Genomic DNA, 6,900 nt, shown 5'->3' with positions numbered 1-6,900 from the left:
AACTATTTCTGCTGCTTTACAAATTTGGTAAAGTGAATTCCTAGCTCCGTTAACCCAAATCATGCTCGCCTAACAGTCACTTGTGTCCAGTGTAGAGACACAAAACTAGCTTGCCATGGTGGCATAGCCAATATGGGTTCGCGAGAAACATGATCAGCCATGAAATTAAAGTTTCCTGCCAATAAAAGAATTGTTTCCTCAGGCAGAACCCATCCTGTAGATCCAAACAATTCTGAAGATATTTTTTTAGTTGAGGTCTCAGGAGCCGAACAATGTATACATACCTAGCAGAATCACTTCTCCGAACATGGAAGAACATGATTGTTTTCATTTGTTTCCCAAATTTTGCACTGCAGACAGCTCAGCCTCCATCAATGACAAAATTGTTCATTGCTGGCCGTTACCATGTATCAGAGTATATTTGGGTTCAGCTTCATTCAGCAAAGCCATCCAGGCACATGATTTGCACCCATGAATGGATGTATGTGTTAAAATTATAAAAAAATAGCAAAAAATTTTCTGATCAGAGCCTTGATGACATCAAGCTTCTGAAGTACGCTAACAAGCATGATCATGCTGACAGGTACCACCTTTTGTGTCTGTATGACTATTCTCTCCTACAATAGCGGTCAGCTCCACCGCCGGGGAGGCTATCCACATCACCTGCAATTCTCTCCTCCGTTGGATCTTCCATCCTGCGGCCAAGCTTGATTATTTCTACTATCGGGAAAATTTGACCCTTTACTCTTCATAGATCCCTTTTAAGTGTTATTTAGTTCTGATCAAGTGTTGAATTTATCTACAGGTCCACTGCTTCCTCTGCGCTGTTCGGGTTGTCCATCTACCATTGCCCAGCTCTGGGCGTTGTCGATCTGAAATTGGCTTGGAGCACAACAACACCAGCTACAGCGCCCAGCCGTCCATCTCCTGCTCTGCTCCATCAGAAGGGGGGGGGGGGGGGGGGGGGGGGGGGGGGATGGGGTGCTTTTCTTCGTCGACGCGTCGCCTGAGCTACTCCATCCTCCCTTTTTCCCCCTTTTCCTCTCTGGTGCGTGCTCTCCTTGCAAGCGCAGGGGCGTGCACGTGTGTGGATCTGGCTCGCCAGCCTTAATCGCTGACAATGGACTTATGCTCACTCAAGCCAACCCCAACTTCACCAGAGAATCACTGAAACACCCTTGTCCCTTCCCTTGCCCAATCAAATTCCTCCAGTCCCCAACCGGTAGTGTCACTAGCGCCTCGCCTTATCGTCCCTGCACCCACCACCATGGCAGGTCCAACCTTCCTCCCATAATTTCCTTCTAAGGCCACCAGAGTTTAAGAAGTAAGGGAGATACCACCCAAACCCTAACCAAGCCAATCACGACGGCAAAAACTTCAATTGTGGGTGCTCATTCCACCCCTTAAAAATGGAGTTTTGGATTCCTAATAAACAACCAAGAGTCATTAGCATTTCTCTTGTCTTCACTACCTAGAAATTAATTTCTAACGATGGTCCATGTTATCAAGTGGCCCTAGAAATGCCTGCATTCTCAGGGATGGTCCGTTACCTAGCCCCTTCTACAGCAGTTGGAATTACAACCATATGGAAAAAAGAGGCGCCTCTAAAAATTCTTTATGTAGTAGTGTTCGTGGATATATAAGCTTGTGGTGGCTTTCATTTCACAGTTTAGTATTGCATGTATGCCTTTTGCTTTTAGGTATGCTGTGTTCTTAATCGAATTTACAGTTTATTAGGATATCTTTCGTGGGATCAGAATACTTTTAGGTTGGTTACAAGTGCTTGCAAGTTGCAAATAACATACACGAGTTCATTATCTCCAACGGAGAATTTTGTAATTACGTTGGTGCAATCAACCACAGCGATCATCCAAGGCCAGCCGGGGTTTGGTACTAGTACGTAGTTGATAAGTTCCTCTCTTGCCTTGGAGAAGGTCCCAAGAAACTTCACAAAACTAAGAGTAAGAATCCAAAATTTTGTGTGCTGTCATGTCAAAAAAAATGTCCATGTGGCCATGTGAAAATCATCGGTACATGGAACTGCTATTCATATTATACTGACAATTGGGGTTTCCAGTTGTCTTGATCTACACAGCTCCATCATCTAGCTAGCAGTTGCAGTCTTAGGTGCAGTTGTTTACTTGATTGGCAATGCAGTCACTGAGCAGTTTCAACATTTACAAGGTTTTTAATAAGCTAATTTCCAAAAAAAGGTTTTTAATAAGCTGCGTAGACAGTATCTGTTTTTGTTTGCAGTGAACAAGTTTTGGTGCAGAGCACAGAGCAGATTGGATAGGTATTCGACAAGCTTTTCAGCACACTACTAGTTTAACAGGTGTAACTGTAAACTAGGGATGGTGTTCCGTGACAGCAGCTACCAGCAGCCAGTGGCCCAAACTTAAATTTGCACTAAAAGGACAAGCATCAATCCATGATTTGTATTATTTTTATCTACATCAAAAGAAGAAGAGGAAATAAAAAAAAAAAACTTCACAAACTAAGAGTAATAATCCAAAAGTTTGTGTGCTGTCATCTCCATGTGACCATGTGAAAATCATCGGTACACATGGAACTGCTATTTCATATCATATTGACAACTGGCGCTAACAGTGGTCTTGATCTACACAGCTCCATCTTCTAGCTATAGCAGTGTTGCAGTCTTAGGTGCAATTGTTTACTTCATTAGCAATGCAGTCGCTGAGCAGTTCAACATTTACAAAGTTTTTAATAAGTGAGTAGGCCGTATCTGTTTTAGGTTGCAGTGTGTTGGCCCACAGGATCACCGGCTCAGGTGAGTGAAACCACTCACCAGTCTTGCCGAGCACCCGCTAGTGTTGCCGAGCACCCGCTAGCCGTGCCGACCACGAATAAGCGTTGTCCGTCCCCACACACTATGGCTAGAGCTTGAAGAAGAAGGGAGAACAGAGCATGCACACACAGTACAAGACACCAGGGTTGGCCGAAGCCCTGAGAAATGACAAATCTGAACTCTCTTTACTGAGTTGCCATGGTAGTCTATTTATACAACACTATCCATCTAGTCCCAGTACAGCGCACATGCTGTAATAGTAACTAGATAACAAACAGGGCTGACTCTGCGCCGGCCACTGCATGTGCCTACAGTGCTGCAGGTGAGCAGTTCGGCGCCTGCACCTGCAGCGGCTACAGTATCACAGCAGGGGGCATTTTTGGCGCCGCCTTCCCCTTGCTGTGTTCACACAAGGTAGCAGTAGATTATCTAACAATCTTTTCCTAATCCCACTACTAACCCTTGTACCCCCTCCATGCCGATCATCTCCTTCAGCTCCGTGAGTTGAAGACGTCCGAGTGGCTTGGTGAGGACGTCCGTGAGTTGCTGATCAATTTCGACGAACTTGATGACGATCTGCCCTCCATCGACACAGTCCCTGAGGAAGTAGAATTTCATGCCGATGTGTTTACTCCGGTCGTGCAGAACCGGATTCTTCGCGAGGGCGATGGCGGGCTGGTTGTCCACCATTAGTGCTGGTGGGTGAGCTTCCACGCCGGTCAGCTCGCCCAGCAGCCGGCGTAGCCACACAACTTGGCACGTCGCTGTGGCCGCTGCTACGTACTCTGCCTCGCACGTAGATAGCGCCACCACCTTCTGTTTCAGCGACAGCCATGAAATTGGGGCCGACCCGAGGAAGACGAGCACGCCAGAGGTGCTCCGTCGTCCGTCGATGTCCCCCGCCATGTCTACATCGCTGAACACAGTGAGCTGCAGCCTACTCTCGCCGGTCTTTGGGAAGATGATCCCATGATCCACCATCCTTTTAACGTAGCGCACTAGCCGTTTTACCGTAGCCCAGTGATCCTCTCTGGGATCCTCCATGAAGCGACTGACGTAGCCCACGACGAACGCAATGTCCAGCCTCGTGTGGACTAGATAGCGCAGACTGCCGACGATGCTCCGGTAGAGTGTTGCATCCACCTTCGCAGCGGTGCTAGCCTTCGTTAGCTTCAACCGCTCCTCCATCGGAGTCACACATGGCTTGCACTCAGCCATGCCGCTCCTCTCCAACAGCTTAGAGGCATACGCGCTCTGACCGAGCGTGAGTTCCTCCTTCCCCTGTCTCACCTCGATGCTGAGGTAGTAGGAGAGTGCGCTGAGATCGCTCATTCGAAAGCGAGCCGCCATCTCGCGCTTGAAGCTGTTGATTCCCTCCGTGCGTGTGCTGGTGATGATTAAGTCATCTACATACACGCCGACAATGAGCTCCTCCTTTCCCCATCGCCGCGTGTAGAGCGCGTGCTCGGTTGCGCACCGTTGAAACCCAAGCTCGCCCAGCGTGGCATCAAGCTTGTCATTCCATGCTCGTGGGGACAGCCGCAGCCCATAGAGCTCCTTGCATAGTCGGAGCACCCTGTGCTCCTCTCCCTTGACGGCGAAACCTGGAGGTTGCCTGACGAAGACCGTTTCCGCTAGCTCGCTGTTGAGGAAGGTCGATTTAACGTCCAAGTGATGGACGCGCCAGTCTTTTGCTGCTCCCAAAGCTAGTAGCAAACGGACCGACTCCATGCGCGCTACTGGCGCAAAGACCTCCTCGAAGTCTATGCCCTAGCGCTGAACAAAGCCTCGGGCGACGAGACGCGCCTTGTGCTTGACAATGGCGCCGAGCTCGTCCCGCTTGACTTTGTACACCCACTTCAGGCTGATCGGATAGCATCCTGGAGGTGGATCGATAAGCTGCCAAGTCTTGTTTTCCTCGATCGCCTTCATCTCCTCTAGCATCTCCCGTCGCCAGTTTCCATCGCGCTCGGCCAGCGCGAACGTGGGTGGTTCCTTAGCACTGACGAGTAGCAGCTCTGCGTCATTGAGCAACCTACCCTCCAAGCCTGAGGGACCTGTGTCGCCGCCGATGTCGTCCAGCCTGCGGAACCACACCTCCTCACCTTTGTGGTAGGCATCCACGAACTCAGTGATGCCACTTGGAGGTGAGGTGAACTCGATCGGCATCGAAGGAGTTCCCTGGTCCGCCAGAGTGCTCGGCCGAACACCTGGAGTGCTCGGCACCCTGGATGTAGTGCTTGGCACTACTTCTGGACTTTTCATCATAACTCATGCAGTGTTCGGCCATACTGTAGGAGTGACTAGCCTCAGTCTTAGAGTGGTTCGCACCACTGCAAGACGTCTTGGCTCCGCCACGGGAGTGGTCGGCACCCGTCCTGTAGTGGTCGCCACCACTGTAGAACCTCCTGGCACCACTCCTGGCGTGCTTGGCATCCCTCCCGAATTGCTTGGCACTGCCCCAGGAGTGCTCAGCTCTACTGCTGGAGTGCTCGGCACTCCTCCCGAAGTGCTCGACACCTCTTCCCCAGCATCTCCACCACTATGGATGACTAAGTGCTCGACGACAAAGGTGTTGGTGAAGCTACCAGCTTCCCCCATGCTTGGACTGCTCTAGTCCTAAGCCGCCTTCTCGTTGAACACGATGTCGCGTGAGACAAGCACCTTGTCTCCGCATGGATCACAGAGCCGGTACGCCTTGGTACCCTCTTCGTAGCCCAGGAACACCATCGGTGTGCTCCTATCCTCCAGCTTGGTGAGGTTCGGCTTTGTCTTCCTGACGTGGCCGATGCAGCCGAATGTCTGGAGGAAAGACACGCTCGGCTTGCGCCCATACCAAGCTTCGAATGGCGTCTTGCCTGTCAGGGCTTTGGTCAGAGAGCGGTTGAGGATGAACACCGCCGTTGTCACCGCCTCTCCCCAGAACCTTGTCGGCATGCCTTTGGCCTTCATCATGGATCGAGCCATGCCGACCACCGTCTGGTTCCGCCTCTCCACCATGCCATTCTGTTGTGGCGAGTACGGCGCGGTGTGGTGTTGCCCCCACACCCTGATCCGTGCAGTACGCAGCGAACTCCACCGAAGTGAATTCGCTGCCGCGATCAGTCCTCAGCACACGGAGCTTCTTGCTGCTCTCAGCCTCCGCGCGCATCTTGAACTTCTTGATCGCCGCCGCCGCTTCATCCTTGCTCGTCAGGAGTTGCAGCCACATGTAGCGACTGCAATCATCCATGAGAAGGAGGAAGTAACGTCGACCACCATTTGTAGCAGGCGTGATCGGCCCGCAGAGGTCGCCGTGGACGAGCTCGAGAGGGTCCTTCGCGTGATACTTGGCCTCCTTTGGGAAAGGTAGCCTCCTCTGCTTCCCGGCCAGGCAGCTGTCACAAAGCTCGCCTCCGTGCTTGATGTGGGGTAGCCCTCGGACCATCTTCTCTAGCCGACCAAGCGTGTCGAAGCTGAGATGTCCGAACCGGGCATGCCACATCTATGGTTCCTCGGTGTGCCTTGCCGGCAGGCACACCGGCTGCTCTACCTTCAGGTCGACCAGGTACAACCGGTTCAGGGACCTCTTCACCTTGGTAAGAAGTCGTTGCTCCCGGTCCCTGATCCTAAGGACTCCGTCCTTGATCAGTACCTTGCTACCGTGCTCATCTTGCTGACCAATGCTGATGAAGCTGGAACGCAGCTGCGGGATATAGTATACATCCGTTAGCGCGCGGTGCTCCCCGTTTTGGCACCTAAAGATGATGGTGCCGCGCCCTTGGATAGCCACCCTTGAGCCGTTACCAAACTTCACTGTACCGGTAACATCGTCGTCGAGCTCGAAGAAGGATTCCGTGGAGCCCATCATGTGGTTACTGCACCAGAGTCCAGATACCACCGCTGCTCCTGGTCGGCGCCCACACGTCCGAGGTGGACTTGGGTGCGTTGTTCGTCGAGGTTGATGGTCTTCAGGGCCTTCCCAGGTCCTTTCACCATCATCACCACTTCCTTCTCCTCGGCCTCGACATCGTGCAGTGCACAGAATGTCGCCATCAGGATAGTGGCCTCATCCTCATCATCGGCTTGCGCCAGGTGAGCCTGTGCCTTCT

Source organism: Miscanthus floridulus, unplaced genomic scaffold (genome assembly GCF_019320115.1).
Source record: "Miscanthus floridulus cultivar M001 unplaced genomic scaffold, ASM1932011v1 fs_586_1_2, whole genome shotgun sequence".
In the NCBI taxonomy this organism is placed as follows: domain Eukaryota; kingdom Viridiplantae; phylum Streptophyta; class Magnoliopsida; order Poales; family Poaceae; genus Miscanthus; species Miscanthus floridulus.
This window is presented reverse-complemented; position numbering follows the sequence as displayed.